This window comes from Stegostoma tigrinum, chromosome 2 (genome assembly GCF_030684315.1).
Source record: "Stegostoma tigrinum isolate sSteTig4 chromosome 2, sSteTig4.hap1, whole genome shotgun sequence".
Taxonomy (NCBI): domain Eukaryota; kingdom Metazoa; phylum Chordata; class Chondrichthyes; order Orectolobiformes; family Stegostomatidae; genus Stegostoma; species Stegostoma tigrinum.
Window position 1 is genome coordinate 2,124,841 of NC_081355.1, and position 14,358 is coordinate 2,139,198.

At 42.5% G+C, this 14,358-nt stretch overlaps 1 protein-coding gene across 2 annotated transcripts in view; it reads right to left on the reverse strand.

The window, feature by feature from the left end:
- LOC125447799 (cadherin-12-like) overlaps window positions 1–14,358 on the reverse strand; it is a 646,081-nt gene that overhangs the window by 446,544 nt on the left and 185,179 nt on the right. The window contains exon 1 of one of the 2 annotated variants that reach the window (XM_059641199.1): window positions 862–968. The exons of the other annotated variant lie outside the window; for it this stretch is intronic. The gene's annotated coding sequence lies outside the window, so the exon portion shown is untranslated. Of the gene's footprint in view, window positions 1–861; window positions 969–14,358 lie in introns of those variants that run through there. 2 annotated transcript variants of the gene reach the window in all.

Genomic DNA, 14,358 nt, shown 5'->3' on the forward strand with positions numbered 1-14,358 from the left:
GAAGGCTAGAGCTTGGAGTTCAAGCTAATCATTAGCCATGATCATGAAGAACAGTGGAGTAAGCTCTATCAGCCTATTTCTAATCCTGATTTTTGTCTTCTGCTTTCATGGTACATATCAATCAAGAAGAACCAAGATTTTCAATAAAATCATTTCTCGTTCTTCTAAACTCCAGTGAGTATGGGTGCAAACTATTCAACGTTTCCTTACACAACAAACCCTTCAACACATAAATGATGACTGAATGTTCTCTGAGCTGCTTGGAATGCAATTATATCCATTTTTAAATGCAACACAGTACTCCTGATGGCAGTACTCTAACTAAAGACCCTATATAGCTGCAATAAAACATACCTAATTTCAGATTTTAGTTTCCTTGCAGTAAACAGTGTATTTGTCTTCCAAAACAGTTCCTGAACTCACATGATAAATTTTCTGAAAGTTCTTTTAAGCATGGTTTGACATCTCCTTTGAAAGTACAAGATGAATTGGAACACAATTAACACAGACTAAATCTGATTGGGACAGGGCTGTTATGAGCACTCATCACAGTAAGGACTGGTGAGTACAATAAAAATAATCAAAACCTAGTATATATTGACAGTATTGTGAAATCAAGTCATTTGATATTATGACAAAGATATTGAGAGCACTATTCCAATGTCACATGGATTAATTACATCTATATAATGGTCATATTTTCCTTTGTCCTCGAATTGGCTACATGTCAGTGTTCTGCCTGAGATGGCTGTATATGATAAATTGCTTTGACATGCAGACAATTAAACGAAACAAAAGTAAGATCAAATTCTGTCATTGTTGGCACTAAGATGTCTGAGAGCTACAGAATATGTTACTTACAAGCTCTGAGACTTCTACCATCACAGTGTTAGTGCATTAATTTTATAAGGTCTCATCGATGTCTGGAACCTTGCAGTGCATATCAGGCATGTGGGGAAATATTGTCCATGTAAAATGAGCTTCTCAGCTTCATGCAAAACCATCTACAAAAAATGGAAATATCTGTGAAAATGCTCTTGCAAGTTTGATTGGAAACCTATGATAAAAAAATCAACCAAGGTCAAGTTTCAAAATGACAAAAGAGAGTCTTGCATTTCTATTTTATTTTTCTTATCCTCGGGATTCTCCAGAGTAATCTCCTCTCATGTGAAACACTCTCATGAAGTCTAGTCATTGGCTAATAGTAGGACATATAGCATCCAAATTCCACAGAGCAAGCTGCAATAAACAGCATTATGATTATGATTAGATCGTTACGCATGACTTTTGTTCATCTTTCACTATGAACAAGGAGACCAACAAATCACTGCTCAGAAGTTTATAAAATAATGAGGGGTATAGGCAGAGTTAATAGTAATTGTCTTTTCCCCAGGATGGGGGATTTCAAAACTAGAGGGCACATATTTAAGGTGAGATGAGAGAGATTTAAGAAAAGGCATAAGGGGCATTTTTTTAACAGAATGTGGTTTGCATGTGGAACAAACTTTCTGAGGAAGTGGTGCATGTAGATCCAAATACAGTGTTTAAAAGACATTTGGATAAATAGGTGAATAAGAAGGGTTTGGACTGATATGGGCCAGGAGCACACAAGTGGGTCTAGTTTAGTTTGGAATTATGTTTGATTTAATGGTTAGATCGAAGATTCTGTTTCCATGCTGTATGACTCGATGACTCTATATCTCTATGGCTCTATAACTGCACGGAAAAAAGATGCATTCCTGCAGGAAACTGTAACATCATCAAACTTCATTTTGAATTTTTCTGCTTAGTTACTGCTCTGGTTAATATCTGCTCTTAGATGGTGTAATATGATTTATGATTCTGAGACTTAACTCTATTATAACTGTCCTTACATTTTACGGTTTACAAATGATGATTACATTTTGCATGTAAGTATGCCTGAATGAACACAATATATACTTTAATTTGTATTGGGGTTGCACTTCGTGAGCAGTATTAATTGCACGTTTTTCAGATCAATTACTTTTGAGAGGTTTATCAATGAAATTGGTCTTTCAATTTTGTACCATCATCCACATGTAATCCAGTGAAAACAGAAATGAGAAAGATTCTTAATTCTCACTGACACAAGCTGTATTTGGATTGAGGCTTCACTTAAATCTGGTGCCAATTATAAGGGCCTTAAATGGCTGTCAAAATTCTGGCATACTTACTTGTAAGTTGCGTAGAGGTGCAACACAACACAAACTAAGACACACATTTGCAAAAGACAGACCATCAATGCCAATTCAGGCAAGGTAATAACTGAGACTTCTCCTCAACTATTGTTTTAAACTATTTTGTGGAATATGGGTTATGCATCATGAATTGATTTGGAGATGATTATGAGATATCTTTTTCAACTTTGAAGTATGTCTACCTGAAGCCCCTTGACACTTTGCTGGTGTGGCATTCAATAATTTCTCTGTGAACTCAATGCACACCACATAGGAATTTTAAACAGCTGTCAAATTTACACCCTCAGCCATCTTTTGACTTTTTTCTAAAGAAAAATACATGCTGCACTTAAAAGTTCAATGACCAAGTAATTTGAAGTGATGACATATTTTTGTGACACTGATCAAGTGGGATGCTTTGTCCTGGATGGTGCCAGAGTGCTTCTTGAGTGTTGTTGGGGCTGCACCCATCCAGGTAAGTGGGGAGTATTCCATCACACTCCTGACTTGTGCCTTATAGATGGTGGACAGAATTTGGGGAGTCAGGAGGTGAGATACTCACTGCAGAATTCCCTGCTTCTGGTCTACTCCTGTATTGATATATTAGCCCAGTTCAGTTTCTAGTCAAGAGTAACACTTCAGTATTGATAGAGAAGGATTCATTAATGGCAGAGCCAGTGAATATCAAGGGGTGGTCAATAATTTCTTTTTGGCACTTTCATGGCATGAATGGTGCCTGTCACTTACAGCCCAGTCTTGGGTGCTATTGCGTTGTCCAGCTGCGTAAGGACATGGACTGGAATGTTATCAGAGGTGATATTAAAGATGTTGAACATTGTACGATCATTAGTGAACATTTTCACTTCTGTTGTTATGACCGAGAAACTTACTGATGAAGCAGCTGAAGAAGGTCGGTCAGTGGACAATAGTCAATAGACAATAGGTGCTGGAGTAGGCCATTCGGCCCTTTGACCCAGCACCACCATTTATTATGATCATGGCTGATCATCCACAATCAGTATCCTGTTTCTGCCTTATCCCCATAACCCCTGATTCCACTATCTTTAAGAGCTCTATCCAACTCTTTCTTGAGAGTGTCCAGAGACTTGGCCTCCACTGCCTTCTGGGGCAGAGCATTCCATATATCCACCTATCTCTGGGTGAAGAAGTTTCTCCTCAACTCTGTCCTAAATGGCTTACCCCTTATTTTTAAACTGTGTCCTCTGGTTCTGGACTCCCTCCATCAGCAGAAACATGCTTCCTGCCTCCAGAGTGTCCAATCCTTTAATTATCTTATACGTCTCAATCAGATCTCCTCTCGTCCTCCTAAACTCAAGTGTATACAAGCCAAGTCGCTCCAATCTTTCAACATATGATAGTCCCACCATTCTGGGAATTGACCTTGTGAACCTACGCTGCACTCCCTCAAGAGCAAGAATGTCCTTCCTCAAATTTGGAGACCAAAACTGCACACAATACTCCAGGTGCGGTCTCACCAGGGCCCTGTACAGCTGCAGAAGGACCTCTTTGCTCCTATACTCAATTCCTCTTGTGATGAAGGCCAGCATGGTATTAGCTTTCTTCACTGCCTGCTGTACCTGCATGCTTGCTTTCATTGACTGATGAACAAGAACACCTAGATCTCGTTGTGCTTCCCTTTTACCTAACTTGACTCCATTGAGATAGTAATCTGCCTTCCTGTTCTTGCCACCAAAGTGTATAACCACACATTTATCCACATTAAACTGCATCTGCCATGCATCGGTCCACTCACGTAGCCTGTCCAAGTCACCCTGTATTCTCATAACATCATCCTCACATTTCACACTGCCACCCAGCTTTGTGTTATCAGCAAATTTGCTAATATTACTTTTAATGCCTTCATCTATATCATTAATGTATATTGTAAATAGCTGCGGTCCCAGCACCGAACCTTGTGGTACCCCACTGGTCACTGCCTGCCATTCCAAAAGGGACCCGTTTATCACTACTCTTAGCTTCCTGTCAGCCAGCCAATTTTCAATCCAACTCAGTATTTTGTCCCCAATACGATGTGCCCTAATTTTGTTCACCAATCTCCTATGCGGGACTTTATCAAAGGCTTTCTGAAAGTCCAGGTACACTACATCCACTGGCTCTACCTTATCCACCTTCATAGTTCCATCCTCAAAAAATTCCAGAAGATTAGTCAAGCATGATTTCCCCTTCGTAAATCCATGCTGACTCTGACCTATCCTGTTACTGCTATCCAAATGATTTGTAATTTCATCTTTTATAATTGACTCCAGCATCTTTCCCACCACTGACGTCAGGCTAACCGGTCTATAATGTCCTGTTCTCTCTCTCCCTCCTTTCTTGAAAAGTGGAACAACATTAGCCACCTTCCAATCCGCAGGAACTGATCCTGAATCTATAGAACATTGGAAAATAATTACCAATGCGTCTACAATTTCTAGGGCCACCTCCTTAAGTACCCTGGGATGTAGACCATCAGATCTCGGGGACTTATCAACCTTCAGACCGAACAGTCTATCCAACACCAATTCCTGCCTAATATACATACCCTTCAGTTCGTCCATTACCCTCGGTCCTTCAGCCACTACTGCATCTGGGAGATTGCTTGTGTCTTCCCTAGTGAAGACAGATCCAAAGTACCTATTCAACTCTTCTGCCATTTCCTTGTTCCCCGTAATAAATTCACCCGTTTCTGACTTCAAGGGCCCAATTTTGCTTTTAACCATTTTTTTTTCTTTTCACATACCTAAAAAAGCTTTTACTAGCCTCCTTTATATTTTTGGCCAGTGTGCCTTCATACCTCATTTTTGCTCTGCGTATTGCCTTTTTAGTTATCCGCTGTTGCTCTTTAAAAGTTTCCCAGTCCTCCGGCTTCCCGCTCATCTTTGCTATGTTATACTTCTTCTTTTCATCTTTACACAGTCCTTAACTTCCCTCATCAGCCACGGCCACCCCTGCCTCCCCTTAAGATCTTCCTTCCTCTTTGGAATGAACTGATCCTGCACCTTCTGCATTATATCCAGAAATACCTGCAAAAGGAACTCCTGCAGAGATGCCTGGTGCTGTGATGTTTGGCTTCAACAACCAGAACTTTATGTTAAACACTGAAACATAGAAAATAGGTTCAGGGATAGGACATTCAGCCCTTCGACTTTGCACCACCATTCAATATGATTTTGGGTGAACCTACAATGTCAGCATCCTGTTCCAACTTTCTCTCCAAATCCTTTGATTCTTTTAGCTGCAAGGGCCATGTCCAGCTCTTTCTCGAATGCACCTACTGAACTGGACCAAACAGTTTCCTGTGGGAGAGAACTCCACAGATTCACAACTCTCTGATTGAAGAAATTCTTCCTCAGCTCAGTCCTGAATGGCTTTTTCCTTATTCTTACACTGTGACCCCTAGTTCTGGACTTCTTCAACACCAGGAACATTTTTCTCATGTCTAGCCTGTCCAGTCCCATCAGGATTTTATATAGTTCTCTGAGGTACACCCACATTCTTCTAAATTCCAGCAAATACAAGCTCAGTCAATCCAATCTTTCCTCATATGTCAGTCTTGCCATCCTGGGAATCAGTCTGGTGAACCTTCGCTGGACTCCTTCCTCAGACTAGGAGGCCAAAATTGCACACAATCTGACTTGAACCAGCAGAGGGAATTTCCCTGTGATTCTCATTAACTTCAACTTTGCTAGAGCACCTTGAAGCTATATTTAACCCAATGTAGCTTTGATGTGGAGGGCAATGATTTCCTCTCCAGGTCTCAAACTCTGTTCTTTGACCTTTGTTTAGACAAAGGCTGCAATGAGCTGAGTGAACTCTGGCAGAACCCAAGCAGAGCATCAGTGAGCAGGTCATTGCTGTGGCATGCTGTCAACAAGCAAGCCATCAGGCCAAAGTGTTGTGGTCAGGAGGAGGAGCATTCAGGTCTGGAACTGGCTTGGCCCTGCCCTTGCACTGACATGACTACCAGTGTGTTCAGATAACAAGCTGGAAAAGGTGGGGACTACCTGAGGGGATCCATTCCTGAATCAAGACCTTTGTTTATTCCTGTCCACTCCCACCAGGGGCCATGAACAAAGATTTGAGGCTGCACTGACACTCTCTGGAGCTTTTTCCAATCAAGATCTTTTATAGCCTCCCGGTCAAAAGGGAACCTTCATGATTCCAAACTGTCTGGAATGGAGTTTCCCACAGTACAGGTCTAGGTACTTCAGTGCTGCACGTTTTTTGTTTAAATTCAGTCTCAGGATGTGGGGGTCATTGGCTCGGCCAGCACTTACTACCAATCTCTAATTGCCTCGGCAGCAGTTAAGAGTCAACCACATTGGGTCTGGAGTCAAATGTTGGCCAGGCCAGGTAAAGACGGCAGATTTCCTTCCTTAAAGGATGTCAGTGAACTCGGGTTTTTCCCAACAATGGTTTTATGGTCACCATCAGTCTCTTAATTTTAGATTCCTTTTTGTTGAATCTGAATTCCACAGTCTGCAAAAATGGGATTTGAAACCACATCCCAAGAACATTTCCTGAGTCTCTCTAGCCATAATGCCAAGAGGCCATTGCTTTCCCCAATATGTCTCATGCTGTGTGACTGGTAATTTTTCTTCACTGCTTCCCTTGCACTGAACAGTAAAGTTACGTAATGGATATTGACGTTACTTATTTGGACAGCATCTTTTTTTTAGGTGGTGGGACTGACATGTTACATTTATCATGGCAACATTTCCATTATTTTGATATAAAGACATAAAACTGTTCATGCTGCTCAGATTGTTTTGAGTGAAAATGCTTTTAGCTGACTTTACACTGTGACAAAGAATCCCCAGTGGGCCTACCCAATAGCAAGTTTACTCCCGAGAAAGGCAGATGTGGCCCATCACCTGAGTAAGTTGATGTTGAACGATAATAACAGAAAATGTCACACAGAGCAAATAAAATTCTGCTTATTTGTGTTTTATTACCGAGAGTGCCTTAAATATTTAATGGAATAATTGAAGTTTGTGACTCATTCTGGGACTTCACATTCTCATCGTTGTTATTAACACTTCTTTACCATTTTCCCCTTCACTTTGTTTCTTTCAGGAAGGCTATATATACATCACATTTGACCCGTACTGTATTTAGAGGGTGACGACCCTTCAGAATATTTACTTTAGCCCACTTTTTTCTGAAGAAAAATTGCTGCTAATCCCTGAAAGCTGTACTGACGTTTGACTTAGAATTTTTTAAAGCACTAAAATGCAGAATAAAAATGGAAAGTATGGAAATGGCAGATAAATTGAACAAGTATTTGTGTCAGTCTTCACTGAAGAGGAGACAAGTAAATCAGGAAATAGAAGGGAAGGGGGAGCTCAGAAAATTGGAAACATCCAGCAAAGCAGTATCTCGAGAACAGTTGAAGCAAGGGGCTGACAAGTGCTGGATCTTGAATGACTTCATTCCAGGGGTATTTAAAGAAGTAGTGAGAGAGATAGTAGATGCATTAGTTTTAATTTTCCCAAACTCCCTTGATCTCGGGGAGATTACATTTATTAAAAGATAGTGAACATAACTCCTTTATTCAACAAGGAATACAACAGAAGGCAAGGTAGCAGAGCTAACACAGTGTGGAGCTGGAGGAACACAGCAGACTAGGTGGCATCAGAGGAGCAGGAAAGCTGATGTTTCGTTTCGGGACCCTTCTTCAAAAATGGGGAGGGGGAAGGGAGCTCTGAAATAAATAGAGAGAGGAGGGGTGGGGCTGGAGAAGGTAGGTGGAATGGTGTATTTGTATATGTTGTTCCCAGTGCCAAAGTTGATGTCAAATAGTGCATCTAATTTTATTTTTGTTGGATGTTCTGTTGTTTGATACAACTGAGTGGCTTGCTAGTTAAAAGTTAACCATGTTTCTGGGTGCCCAGAACATTACCTGGATCTCTGCAATACTTGTCCAGTGAAAATACCATTAAGCCATTGTCCCCCATTTCCACCCCTCCCTGTCACCACACCCCGTCCCCTCCCTCCATGCCTGCCATTGAAGTGCCAGCCTTGCTTCTCATGATCAAAATGTACTTTTGATAGGGGATTTCAATGTTTACCACCAAGAGTGGCTCGGCAGCAGTGCTGCCGATTGAGCTGGTCAGATCCTAAAGGACACGGCTTTTAGGCTGGGTTTGCCGCAAGAGGTAAGGGAACCAATAAGTGGGAAAAATACTTGACCTCATCCTGACTAATCTGCTGCTGGCAGAAGCACTTGCCTACAACAGTACTGGTAAGGGTGACCATTGCACAGTCCTCCTAGAGATAAAATCCTGCTTTCACATTGACAACAACCTCCATCGTGCTGTGTGGTACTATCACTGTGCTAAATGGGATAGACTTTGAACAGATTTAGCAACCATGAAGCGCTGTGGGTCGTCAACAGCAGCAGAATGTTAGTCCATCACGACCTGTGATCTCAAGGCCTGGTATATCCCCCACTCAACCATTACCATCAAGCCGGGGAATCGACCCTGGTTCAACAGAGGGTGCAGGAGGGCTTTCTAGGAGCAGCACCAGGCAAACCCGAAAATGAAGTATGAACCTGGTGAAGCCACCGAACAAGACTACTTGCACACCAAACAGCAAAAGCAACAAGTGATAGACAGAGCTAAGTGATCCCATAACCAATGGATCAGGTCTAAGCTCTGCAGTCCTGCCACATCCAGTCGTGAATGGTGGTGGACAATTAAACAACTCACTGGAGGAGGAGGCTCCACAAATATCCCCATCCTCAATGATGGAAGAGCCCAGAAAGCCAGTGCAAAAGATAAGGCTGAAGCATTCGCAGCAATCTTCAGCCGGAAGTGCTGAGTGGATGATCCACTTCGGCCTCCTCCAGTGGTCCCCAGCATTATAGATACCAGTTTTCAGCCAATTCTATTCAGTCCATGCGATATCAAGAAACGGTTGGAGACACTGGATACGGCAAAGGCTATGGGCCCTGACAACATTCTGACAACTGTACTGAAGACTTGTGCCCCTTCCTTAGCCAAGCTGTTCCAGTACAGCCACAACACTGGTATCTAACCGACAATGTGGAAAATTGTCTGGGTCTGTCCTGTACACAAAAAGCAGGATAAATCTAACCCGGCCAATTACTGCCCCATCAGACTCCTCTCAATTATCAGTAAAGTGGTGGAAGGTGTCAGTAACAGTACTATCAAGCAGCACCTGCTCAGCAATAACCTGCTCAGTGACGCCCAGTTTGGGCTCTGCCAGGGCCACTCAGCTCCTGACCTCATTACAGCCTTGGTTCAAACATGGACAAAAGAGCTGAATTCCAGAGGTGAGTTGAGATTTAACAGACCTTAAAATCCAAGCTGCATTTGATCAACTGTGGCATCATGGAGACCTGGCAAAACTGGAATTAATGGGCATCAGAGGGGAAACTCTCCAGTGACTGGAGTCATACCTGACACATAGGAAGATGTTCGTGTTTGTAGGAGGTCAATCATTTCAGCTCCAGGGCATCTCTGCAGCAGTTCCTCAGGGTAGTGTCCTCAGCCCAACCATCTGCAGCTGCTTCATCAATGACATTCCCTCCATCGTAAGGTCATAAGTGGGGACGCCTACCAATGATTGCACAATGTTCAGCACCATTCCTGGCTCCTCACTTACTGAAGCAGTCCATGTCCAATTGCAACAAGATCTGGAAAATATCTAGGTTTGGGCTGACAAGTGACAGGTAATGTTTGCACGGCACAAATGCCAGGCTGTGACCATCACCAATAAGTGACAATCTAATGACCACCCGTTGACATTCAATGGTGTTACCATCACTGAATTCCCTACTATAAACAACTTTGCAGTTATGACTGACGAGAAACTCAACGGGACTCACTATATAAACACAGTGGCTATGAGAACTGACCAGAGGTTAGAAATACTCTGGTGACAGGCTCACCTCATGACCCCATCCCCCCAAAACCTGTCAGCAAATAATAAGGCACAAGTCAGGAGTGTGATGGAATACTCCCCACTTGCCTGAATGAGTGCAGCACCAACAATACTCAAGAAGCTTCACACCATTCAGGACAAACTAGCCCACTTGATTGGCATTGCATCCACATATATCCACAAGCATCCTCTCATGTGCACATTACATGAACGAATACAGAAGAAATTTCTGAGACTCCCAGTGAGGAGAACTTTACTTTCAGCTCTACCTTGTCAAGACTTAAGAATTGTATATCTTTCAATAAAATCACTTCTTATCCCTTTAAATTCCACTGGCAATCAGACTTTTCCTGCTCAATCTGTCTTACTCTGCTTGCTTCGGAGGAAGCAGATTTATCAACATCTCTGTATCATATGCAGTCAGATTCCAGTTGGGAAGAGGTGAATAAAATGTTAGTCCTCTTTTTTTCCTTCCAAGAGTGGAAACTGACAAGAATGGTCTGTGTGCTAATTTTACTTCCACCACATGAGCACAAAAAGCTGAAGGGTAAAATATTGAAGCGGGTCCAGATATTTAGCACATCACATGGATGCCAGAAGGAATAAGCAGCATGTTAAAAGAATACTGTAAGAATCGATTCTTTAAAAAAAGGAATCAAAGACAACTGCCCTGTCAGCAGAAATTCAAAAGAATTAAAATAAAAAGGTGGGAAGCAATTACGCGAGGTTTGAAGGATTAAATCAGTTGTCCAGGGGAATGACAAGCTAATAAATCATCAGGCTCTAACGATCAGACAGTTTCAGCTCAGGCCAGACGTAAAGAGGTTTAGATTTATGCATGATAAATTCAGATTAACTGTGGGTGACTGAAAGCTTTTAACACTGAAATATTTTTGATATTCAAAGCTAAGATCATGAATTTGCAAGAATCACATAGAATTTGAAAGGGAATGTTTTGCTGCTTTGAAATGATACAGAAATTGTTGAATTGTGATCTAAGGTAATATAATGAGGTATCACTCACAAGCCTGGTCATCAATTTGCTCAACTGCTAAAAAGACTTACAAAATAGGGTCCATGGCAACAAACAACACATACTTAGCATTGGATTGTTTCAGCAAACTAAAACATGCAAGTGTTCTCCATAATCTTAAAATGTAAACTCATGTTTATTCTTTCAACAACGCAGCTGCTGTTAACTACAGAAGAGTGACTGGAGATAAATTGACAGTAGATTAATTCTAAATATAGATGTTAAGAATTCCCTGGGTCTGCATCGAGGGAGGCTGATCTTAATCAATGCTTAAATATTAGGTCAGTTAAAGCCTGTAAAGGAAGGAAAATCAGATTGTTTTCCTTACAGAGCTCCAACCTGCTGAGTACTTTGATATTTCATGCAATCATGCAATCCTGTGGACCTGAGCATTGGCCCGGGAAAATCTCCCTTTGATATCTTGACACAGTTTAGAGAACCAAAGACAGAAGATACAGCCCTAATGTGAACATGGTGTAATCAAAAGTTGAGGTACGGTGTGAATCATTCTTTTTAAGACCATAATAGTGCTAAAATATGTAACAGTCAAATAGTTGCTTTAAAATCTGACACATTGCCAGTAAATGGACGCCTTTTACAATTGAACATATTGTGGACAAAGTTTATCTAATTTTTTAACGTTATTACGAAGATCATTGAAATTCTAAAATGATTATTGATTATAATTGAGATACCTGTTGGTAATGGGCTCTCATTTCTTTGAAGCAACCTCTGCTCTGAGCCTATAGCTTTCTAAGGATTTTGGCAGAAAACTCATTTTTAGGCGTTCTCAGTCGCAGAATGGGAAATTTCAGTCAAATGTAGAGCCACAAATCATAGCAATTGGGCCATCAATGTAAAGGTGCTTCAGAAACAGGTCAGGCAGCATCTCATACCACCAGAGGATGTTATGTTAAACATAACATCAGACCACCTCCTGTCCCACACCATTACTTTGGGCACAGCCCAAGGCAGGCCTCTTCATGTGTAGAAGCCGGTGAGCCAGAGTTAAAAGGAGGAGCAATATTTTGATTCCAACCTCAGATGGCTCTCTATATGAAGGAGGTTTACTCTCCAAAACATCCTTGAGTCTTTAGTTATTAAACATACGCATGATTAGGGAAGGACGTCAGGTGGCATTCCACATACCAAATTAAAACATTTCGGCAATGTACTGCACAATGAGGCTAAAACTTGATGGAGCATCAAATAATGTTGTCTTGGATTGTGCACTTTTGAGTTGCAGGAGACAGGGAAGGACATGGGGATATCAATGTAAGTAAAGGCTCAAGTTCAAATCTCACCTGTTCCAGAGGTATCTTTGAACTGTTTGATTAGAAACTTCCTCCTCAGCTGTGTAATCATAGCTCTGAACAGGCTGATAAGAAAATAGTTTTCTTTTTTTAAATTTGCCTTTGTCTCTCTCAACAGTTTAAAGACAAACATAGCCTCTTAACTCAACCCATTACATTTTATCAGCTGCCTCTGTAAAATAATATGCATAGTCACAGAGAGGGCATTAAAGGTGGAATAAAGCAGAGAGATAAAGGACAGAGATAATGGGAACTGCAGATGCTCTGATGAAGGGTCTAGGCCCGAAACGTCAGCTTTTATGCTCCTGAGATGCTGCTTGGCCTGCTGTGTTCATCCAGCCTCACATTTTATTATCTTGAGATAAAGGACACCCTGAAATGATGGAAAATAATTGAATCACACGATGGGAAATATACAATGAGAAATTGAGTTTAAGCAAAGTAATTCGCCATACGGAGGGGAAAGACGAAGGAAAGATTAATCTGTATTTCTCATTTTAACAAGATGTGTGTTCACATTAGGAAAACAAAGTGGTTCTTGACAGACGTATAACAAGGGAAAAGCATGGAATTCCCAAAAAGTCGGAGACGTTCTGCATCAAATCTGATGCCAATGCAAAATACTGCAGGCAATCTGGAAATAAAACAGAAAGCCCTGGAAGGACTGGTAGGAGAAGACAACATTGTTAATAAATGTAATGCAATGGAGATGGTAAGAGTCTGTTTCATCTGTTGGACCATAAGCCAAGAGACCTCTGTCTCTTAGTGAAAGCAGACCAAAAACAGTGGCACTCAGAGACTTAACTGGACAATGGTGGGTATTAAAATGTGAGGCTGGATGAACACAGCTGGCCAAGCAGTATCTCAGGAGCACAAAAGCTGACGTTTCGGGCCTAGACCCTTCATCAGAGAGGGGGATGGGGAGAGGGAACTGGAATAAATAGGGAGAGAGGGGGAGGCGGACCGAAGATGGAGAGTAAAGAAGATAGGTGGAGAGAGTATAGGTGGGGAGGTAGGGAGGGGATAGGTCAGTCCAGGGAAGACGGACAGGTAAAGGAGGTGGGATGAGGTTAGTAGGTAGATGGGGGGTGTGGCTTGGGGTGGGAGGAAGGGATGGGTGAAAGGAAGAACCGGTTAGGGAGGCAGAGACAGGTTGGACTGGTTTTGGGATGCAGTGGGTGGGGGGGAAGAGCTGGGCTGGTTGTGTGGTGCAGTGGGGGGAGGGGACGAACTGGGCTGGTTTAGGGATGCAGTAGGGGAAGGGGAGATTTTGAAACTGGTGAAGCCCACATTGATACCATATGGCTGCAGGGTTCCCAGGCGGAATATGAGTTGCTGTTCCTGCAACCTTCGGGTGGCATCATTGTGGCAGTGCAGGAGGCCCATGATGGACATGTCATCTAGAGAATGGGAGGGGGAGTGGAAATAGTTTGCGACTGGGAGGTGCAGTTGTTTGTTGCGAACTGAGCTGAGGTATTCTGCAAAGCGGTCCCCAAGCCTCCGCTTGGTTTCCCCAATGTAGAGGAAACCGCACCGGGTACAGTGGATGCAGTATACCACATTGGCAGATGTGCAGGTGAACCTCTGCTTAATGTGGAATGTCATCTTGGGGCCTGGGATAGGGGTGAGGGAGGAGGTGTGGGGATAAGTGTAGCATTTCCTGCGGTTGCAGGGGAAGGTGCCGGGTGTGGTGGGGTTGGAGGGCAGTGTGGAGCGAACAAGGGAGTCATGGAGAGAGTGGTCTCTCCGGAAAGCAGACAGGGGTGGGGATGGAAAAATGTCTTGGGCGGTGGGGTCGGATTGTAAATGGCGGAAGTGTCGGAGGATGATGCGTTGTATCCGGAGGTTGGTAGGGTGGTGTGTGAGAACGAGGGGGATCCTC